At 34.5% G+C, this 7,831-nt stretch overlaps 1 non-coding gene across 1 annotated transcript; it reads left to right on the top strand.

Moving 5' to 3' along the window:
* The first annotated feature begins 5,240 nt into the window (after window positions 1-5,240).
* On the top strand, window positions 5,241-5,347 carry LOC146946692 (small nucleolar RNA R71). Its single transcript, XR_015029458.1, has one exon. It is a non-coding gene; the product is annotated as a small nucleolar RNA R71 (small nucleolar RNA).
* Window positions 5,348-7,831: the final 2,484 nt, after the last annotated feature.

The raw sequence follows: 7,831 nt of genomic DNA, 5'->3' as shown, positions 1-7,831 counted from the left end.
TTTATATAAAGACTTTGAAAATAAATTTTACAGTCCTTTATATGATTCAAATTTTTAACTAATAAATGTCACTCATTAATTAAGGAACTTGCTGAACTAAAAGAAGAAAAAGATAAACTTCAAATCAAATATGATGAATCTAGAAAAATCATACAAAATTTGGAAGACTCTCATTTTAAAATCTGTGAACAATAAAGAGAGTTGAATAAAAAGCAAAAGGACATTTTATCTAAACCTTCTGAAGTACAAAAAGAAAATATCCTTTTGAAAACAAAAGTTAAAGAACTGAAAAAATGATCTTACATATTTTATTTTATAAAATCCATAGAAACTTTTAAAAACATTATGGGATCACAAGTTGGAGCTATTGAAAAATAAGGTTTAGGATTTAAAGATCCAAAGAAGAATCTTCTTAAAAACTTTTTTGTAGCAGAAGGAGCTGAAGTAAAAATGAAGATAAAATGATCATATTGTAACAAGATAGGACATCTCAATTCAACATGTTATCATAAGAAATTTTTTGAGAGAAATAATCAGATTAATCTTACTATAACAAATCTGGTCAGATGGAGACAAAATGTTACGATAAGAAGAGATCTTTTAGAAGAACTAACCATCAAGGACCCAACATTACATGAGAACCTAAGATTTTGTTCATGTCAAGTGTAGGTTTTCTCTCAAGATGCAAAAACAAAGTCATGGTATTTGGACAGTGGTTGTTCAAGACACATGACAAGTGATAGGAAGTGCTTTATGACCTTTGGAAAGAAAGATGGAGGACTAGTCACATTTGGGAACAATGACAATGGTAGAATCAGAGGTAAAGGTACAATAGGTAAACTTTACTAAAATAGAAAATATTCAGTATGTAGAAGATTTAAAACACAACCTACTTAGCATAAGTCAATTGTGTGATAGTTGTTTTGAAGTTGTTTTTAAACCTAACATATGTGAAATAAGACAAACCTCCTCTAGAAAATTAATTTTATCTGGGTCAAGGAAAAAGAACTTATATGTTTTACATTTAGATGAAATACCAATTGAATCGTGTTTTATGTCTCTTGAAAAGATAAATGGGTTTGGCATAAAAGAGTTGGTCATATAAGTATGAAAACAATTGCTAAAATTTCTCAACTTGATCTAGTTAGAGGTTTGCCTAAGATTAGTTTCTATAAGGATAAGATCTGTGAAGCTTGTGTCAAAGGAAAACAAGTTAAAAGTAGTTTTGAAACAATTGAATATATTTCAACTCAAAAATCCTTAAAGCTTCTTCACATTGATCTTTTTGGTCTTGTTCAAATTTCAAGTCTTAATGGCAAAAGATATGGTTTTGTTATTGTTGATGACTTTTCCAGATTTACATGGATGCTCTTTTTAAAAAACAAAGATGAATCCTTTGAAGCATTTCAAAACTTTTGTAAAAGGGTTCAACAAGAGAAAAGTTCTAATATCGTATCTGTAAAGAGTGATCATTTTTCTGACCAAAAAAAAAAGAGTGATCATTTAGGTGAATTTGAAAATGCATCCTTCAAGACTTTCTTTGATAAATGTGGTATTTCACATAATTTTTCTTGTGCAAGAACTCCACAACAAAATGAACTAATTGAAAGAAAAAATAGAACTTTGCAAGAAATGACTAGAACAATGTTAAATGAATCAAATGTTGAAGATTACTTTTGGTCAGAAGCAATTAATACATCTTATTATATTTTGAATAGCGTTTCAATAAGAAAAGTACTAAATAAAACCTCATATGAACTCTGGAAAACTATCAAACCTATCATATTGTATTTTCACATATTTGGTTGTTATTGCTACATCCTGAACAATAAAGAAAAACTGGGTAAGTTTGATCTTAAATAAGATAAAACTATCTTTTACGGATACTCTACAACTTCCAAAGGTTATAGAGTGTACAATCTAAAAACCCAAACAGTTGAAATCAGTATGCATGTCAGATTTGATGAGTATGATGAACCTTCTCAACTCAAAGAAAATGAAGACACTGAAGTACCAACACTTCAGAATGTGGACAACTAAAACATTGTAAGTACAGTAGAAAAAGAGGATGATCATAATGTTCAATATCAATCCCTACAAAGCCCTCCAAGAAGATGGATAATGGTGGGAGATCATCCTGCATATCAAATAATTGGAAGCACAACAGATGGTGTAAGAACCATAATGTCCTTTAAAGGAAATAACATGGCAATGATCTTACAAATAGAGTCCAAGACAATCAATGAAGCTATAGTTGATGACTCATGGATTAAGGCCATGAAAGATGAATTTTCTCACTTTGAAAGAAACAAGGTGTGGAATCTAGTACCAAATAATCAAGGTAAGACCATCATTGGAATAAGATGGGTGTTTAGAAATAAGCTTGATGAAGATGGCAAAATTTTCAGAAACAAGGCAAGATTGGTTGCTCAAGGGTACAACCAACACAAATGTATTGACTATGATGAGACTTTTGCATCAGTAGCAAGGTTAGAAGCAATTAGAATTCTCCTTGCATATGATGCACATAAAAACATTAAACTTTTTTCAAATGGATGTCAAAATTGATTTTTTAAATGGCTTTTTAAATGAAAATGTCTATGTGAGTTAACTGATAGGCCAAACCGCAAGTGCACGGTCTATCGAAGTAATAGTAGTAAGAGAGTATCGTTCCACTAGGGAGTTGTTCAATCTAATTAACTTTAAAAGAATGATTAGAGGAGAAGAAAGTTTATAAAGAGGAGGTTTTGTTGCTGAAGGTAAATAACAATAATATAAAAGAGTCTTGCCCTTTGAACATCGTTCCTTAGTCCGGAGATTTCAACATCTTGCCTTTGTTGCTTGGTGCTTATCCTCTCAATTTCAGTTTGTATCCATGGCCATCTTTCATTGCCATTGAGCTCACCGGTTCTTGGTCATGGTGTTCTCCCTCATGGTGCAAGTTAGCACCTTCTCCCACATCATGGTGCAAGTTAGCACCGTCTCCCTCATCTAGATTTTGCTCCTCATGTACTTGGACATCATCAACATACAACAAATTTTCTTCCACCACGGTGTTAGTCCGAGATGGGTTAGGAAGTAGTATCAAAATAGGCACATTGAGCTTGAGTGAATATTGAATGGGCGGTTGATGTTTTATGAAGTTCATAGCAATGAGGGTGCCTATTGTTTCCCTCAATTGGTTTTATCCCCTCATCTTTACCCACTCCAAATTGCCTAGCTATGTATGTGATGATTCCCCCCCCACCACTATCTCTCCCTTATCGGCAGGCCTATTACCTACATCGGTAAGATAATCAAGCAAATATAAACAAGTGTTTACGGGGTGGTTATAGAGCATAGTCCAAAGCATGAAAAGTTCATCGGTTCTAGTGTTCCCTAACTCGGTTCTACCCCAAATGGAAAATTTCCCACTTCTTCTTGAAGCCATTGTCCTTGACCTTGGTTGGACTTTGTGTTTTGATGAAGGTTAGGGTCTAGATAGATTTTTGGTGGAAAAGATTGGTTTAGGTTTGGGGTTTATGTTTGAGTAAGGTTTATGAGTTTAGGTATGGAGATTGGTTAAGAATTTGTGGTTTTTAGGGTTAGGTTTAGGGAGGTAAGGGTTTGGTGAATTATGGGTTTGGGTGGATGAAAGTTGTTTTTGATGGAAGGGGTTTGTGTAGAATGAAGTTTAGAATTGATTTGGTGAAGAATTGATGGAGATGTGAAGGTTTGAAGGTTGTTGGTTATGGAGGTTTTAGAGAGAAGTTTGAAGGTAGAGAGATGTTTGTGTGTGAGAATGAGGGAAGACGAAGAAAAATTTTGAGGTTATACTTACCTAGAGATGTGGCACGACCGTGCCACATATTGGCACGGGCCATGCCAAGCTACTGGAATGTTGGCTTGTGTTTGGCTTCAAAATCTGGCACGGCCGTGCCAACCTTCTGGTCAGGGGGCCTCAAAATTTTTTCACTTTTCTTGAATCTACTCGGACAATTACCTACAAAACAACTTAAAACAAACAAAACTAAAACAAATAAATGTGTGGGTTGCCTCCCACGAAGCGCTCGTTTAGAGTCATTAGCTTGACGGTTGAAAAGTGGTTTAATTATCCTATACCCAATCTTTCAGAAAGGGACAATGGCATCAAACTAACATTCTCTCCCAAATCACACATGGCTTTCTCAAAGGTTTTAGATCCTATGACACAAGGTATGGAAAATCTTTCTACATTCTCAAGTTTAAGTGGCAATTTGTTTGGAAGTATTTCAATAAAATTCCTAAACTGGTCATCTAACTTGGATTTAACAAAACCTTGTGTTAAAGGAATTTTAGGCTCATGAGATGGTGAAACAAATGACTTATCACTCTCTCCTATGGCTTTCTCACCTTGAGGCTCATCACTCCCTATCTCTCCTTTGTTGTTCTTAACTTTCACAATGGGGTCCTCTAATTGTTTACCATCCCTAAGGGTAATAACACTTATATGGTTTTTGGGGTTGGTTTCGGTTTGGTCTAAGAGGACTTCGGAGGATTGAGATGAAGTAGCCACCTGTTGGGGCACTTGAGAAGTCTGAGTCTCATGCATCTGACTGTGAGTAACTATGGAGTCTTCCTTTGATGTAAGTTTGGCAAGAGAGTCCTTCAAAAATTCAGTTTGATTTTTAAGCTCTTGGAGCTGCTCGGATTGATTTATACAATAATTTTCTAAAAAAAGTTCCAAGCTGGATTTTTGAGGGATTCTTTGGTTGTTTGCATAACTAGGTGTTGTTGTTTGTTGTCCAAAAAGATTTTGAGGGGTTTGAAAAAAAAATTGGTTGTTTCTAAACCCTTGATTATATTGAGCATAGTTTACTTGCTCAGGACTTCTAACAACACTACCTAGTTGGCAATTAATGCCAATATGGCCAAATACACCACAAATTTCACAAGATTGAGATGCAGAAGAAGAAGAAGAAGAAGAAGAGATGGCACTAACATTTATTTTTTCAAATTTTTGGGTTTAATGCATCAATCTTAACGGCAAGGTGATCATAGTTAGAGACTTCATACATACCTGCCTCCTTTTTGGAGGGTGAAGAATTAGTGATGGCTCTCTCGTCGATCCACTTGTAATGATTTTGAGCCATGTCTTCAATCAAGGCGTATGCTTCTGTGTAATTCTTGTTCATTAAAGCTCCACCTGCAGCTGCATCAACATAAATTTTTGTGGTATACAAAAGACCATTATAAAAATGTGAATAATAAGCCAATTCTCTAAACCATGATGGGGGCAAAGTCTAAGCATTTCTTTGAAACGCTCCCACGCATCGTAAAGAGATTCTCCATCTTTTTGAGTGAATTGTGTGATTTGATTCCTTAATTGGACGGTTTTAAAATAGGGAAGGAATCGGGCAAGAAAAGCTTGCTTCATTTGATGCCATGAAGTGATAGAACCAAGTTTCAATAAATGAAATCAAGTACTAGCTCTTCCCCCTAAGGAGAAAGGAAAGTAGTGCAGCCTTACGACCTCTTGGTTTGCATTCACGGTTCCACTGAGTCTTAAAAAGGTTGAAATATGAAAATTCGGATCCTTAGTGGGTGATCCGAAAAATTGATTTTGCTGCACTAAGTGAACAAGTGCAGGTTCTATTTCAAAATTGTCCTCAACCGTTGGGTACACAATAGCATCGTATGACTCATTTGAAGATGTGATTGCATACTCTTTGAGAGAGCGTTCCTTAGCCATATCCTTATTATCTTCCCAAGAAGTTAAAGGAAAAAGAAGAAATAGAAAAAGAAAGAAATAAAATAAAATAAAGGAAAAGATATTTTTTTTTTAGAAAGAAAAATAAAAAGAAAAAAATATAAAATAAAATAAAATAAAGCAAAAGATTTTTTTTTTTTTAAAGTCTAATCGTTAAAAAAAAAACATTAACCAAATTGTAATAACTCCCCGGCAACGGCGCCAAAAACTTGATAGGCCAAACCGCAAGTGCACGGTCTATTGAAGTAAGAGCAGTAAGAGAGTATCGTTCCGCTAGGGAGTTGTTCAATCTAATTAACTTTAAAAGAATGATTAGAGGAGAAGAAAGTTTATAAAGAGGAGGTTTTGTTGCTGAAGGTAAATAACAATAATATAAAAGAGCCTTGAGATTATTGGTTTGTTATAATAACAAATCTTTCACTAGACAAGACTTTAACTTCTAATTTCATGGTTTACACCTTAATTTCTAAAGACCGGTTTCCCTTTAGCCCCTCGCCTTTCCTATTTCGCTGACTTGATTACTAGAAGATGCTTATAAGGATTGAAACTACTTGTGTCTCAATAATTGCAAAGACTATTTCGCTGCCTTTGCAATTATTGTCTAGATTCACTTGTTCCAACATCAAAGCTCCGCTTTCGCATTATGAATTGATGTTTGGGATAATGGATTAACAATTATCAAACTCTCCACTTTCGCTTCTACAGTTTGATAATTGTTAATTCATGTTAAAACAGTGAATCTAAATTAGAAATTACGGTTACATAAAATTAGGGTTAAAGCTTGGTTCGTTAGGATTATGTCATTAGACTTTCCCAACAATCCCAAGACAGAGAAGTCTACTCACTCATGTTCATTGTAGACATGGGGGAAGAAGAGAGAAGAAAATAAATTGCGAGAAAGTAAAGAAAGGAAAAGAATCTTTATTAAAATAATTGTATTGAAATATTCTAAAAAGAGGTGAATGTTTATGATGGAGAGCTACTCTATTTATAGCTTTACAATTGACTTAAAAACTAAGCAACTATAAGGGCAAATCGGTAAAGCTGCAACAAGGTAACTTGGGCTTGAAGAAAAGCAGCAAAAGAGTATCCTGGAGGGTGGCACGGCCATGCCACATGTTGGCACGGGTCGTGCCAAGCTTCTGACTTGGTAGAGACATATTTTTGTCTCCGTATCTTCGTATTTTTGTACTGTATTTGCTCCAGTCCTCTTTCTTTTGCTCCAAGACACCTTCCACCATATATTCGTTCCTGAAATAAAATAAAATGCAATTTGAAGTAAAAGATTCAAAAAGGAAATAATATTAAAATAAAATAAAACTAAATCTAGATAAAACGATACTAAATAATGCATAAAAATAGACTAAATATAGACTCATCAAACTCCCCCACACTTGAACCTTTGCTTGTCCTCAAGCAAAAGACAATGGACATAACAGCAACAAAAAGATTAATTATGGCAATGCAATTGAAAACAACATGTCTCTTTGAAGGTTTTGTTTCAAGTACACTAATCATAATTTCAAACATTCCTTGTGAACCTATTCAACCCAACATCAAGCCTTAAGTGAGTGTGTGTGTGCAGTCCAACCCTTTTCTTGCTCTTGTATAAGACAGATATTATGAGGAACAGGTTCTATCTTTAATGCTAAAGTAACCGAGAAAAGTCCTTTCTTCATTTCATATAAGAGTGATGGGAATTTAGTTAAAATTAAATTAAATTAACAATTTAAGCACAAAGGGGCTGCAGGTGCTTAGGGGCTATCTATCCTCGCAGGAAGTCTATCTGGATGTAATTGTCCTTTCCCCTTAGATTCAAAATCACCCTAAGCAGTGCTGCAAATTTTGATGTGAATCTGATTGTGGATCTGAATTGTGTTTTCATCTCTCGTGTTTCGATGGAGTTTGAACTAATTTTGATTTTGTTTTCATATAAAATTGAGTTTTACTTTTAATTACTTTCTTAACTGATAGATATCATAAATCTAATCATCAACTTTTGCTTAATATACCAATGTCGACGACAGTGATGAACCTGGAAACGTAAACGGTTGTGGGTGGGATAGATGAAAAGCAAGGTGTTTGGTGGTTAGTTGAACACAG

This window comes from Medicago sativa, chromosome 2 (genome assembly GCF_051527215.1).
Source record: "Medicago sativa cultivar Bolivia chromosome 2, Bolivia_mono, whole genome shotgun sequence".
NCBI classification, from domain to species: domain Eukaryota; kingdom Viridiplantae; phylum Streptophyta; class Magnoliopsida; order Fabales; family Fabaceae; genus Medicago; species Medicago sativa.
This window is presented reverse-complemented; position numbering and strand designations above follow the sequence as displayed.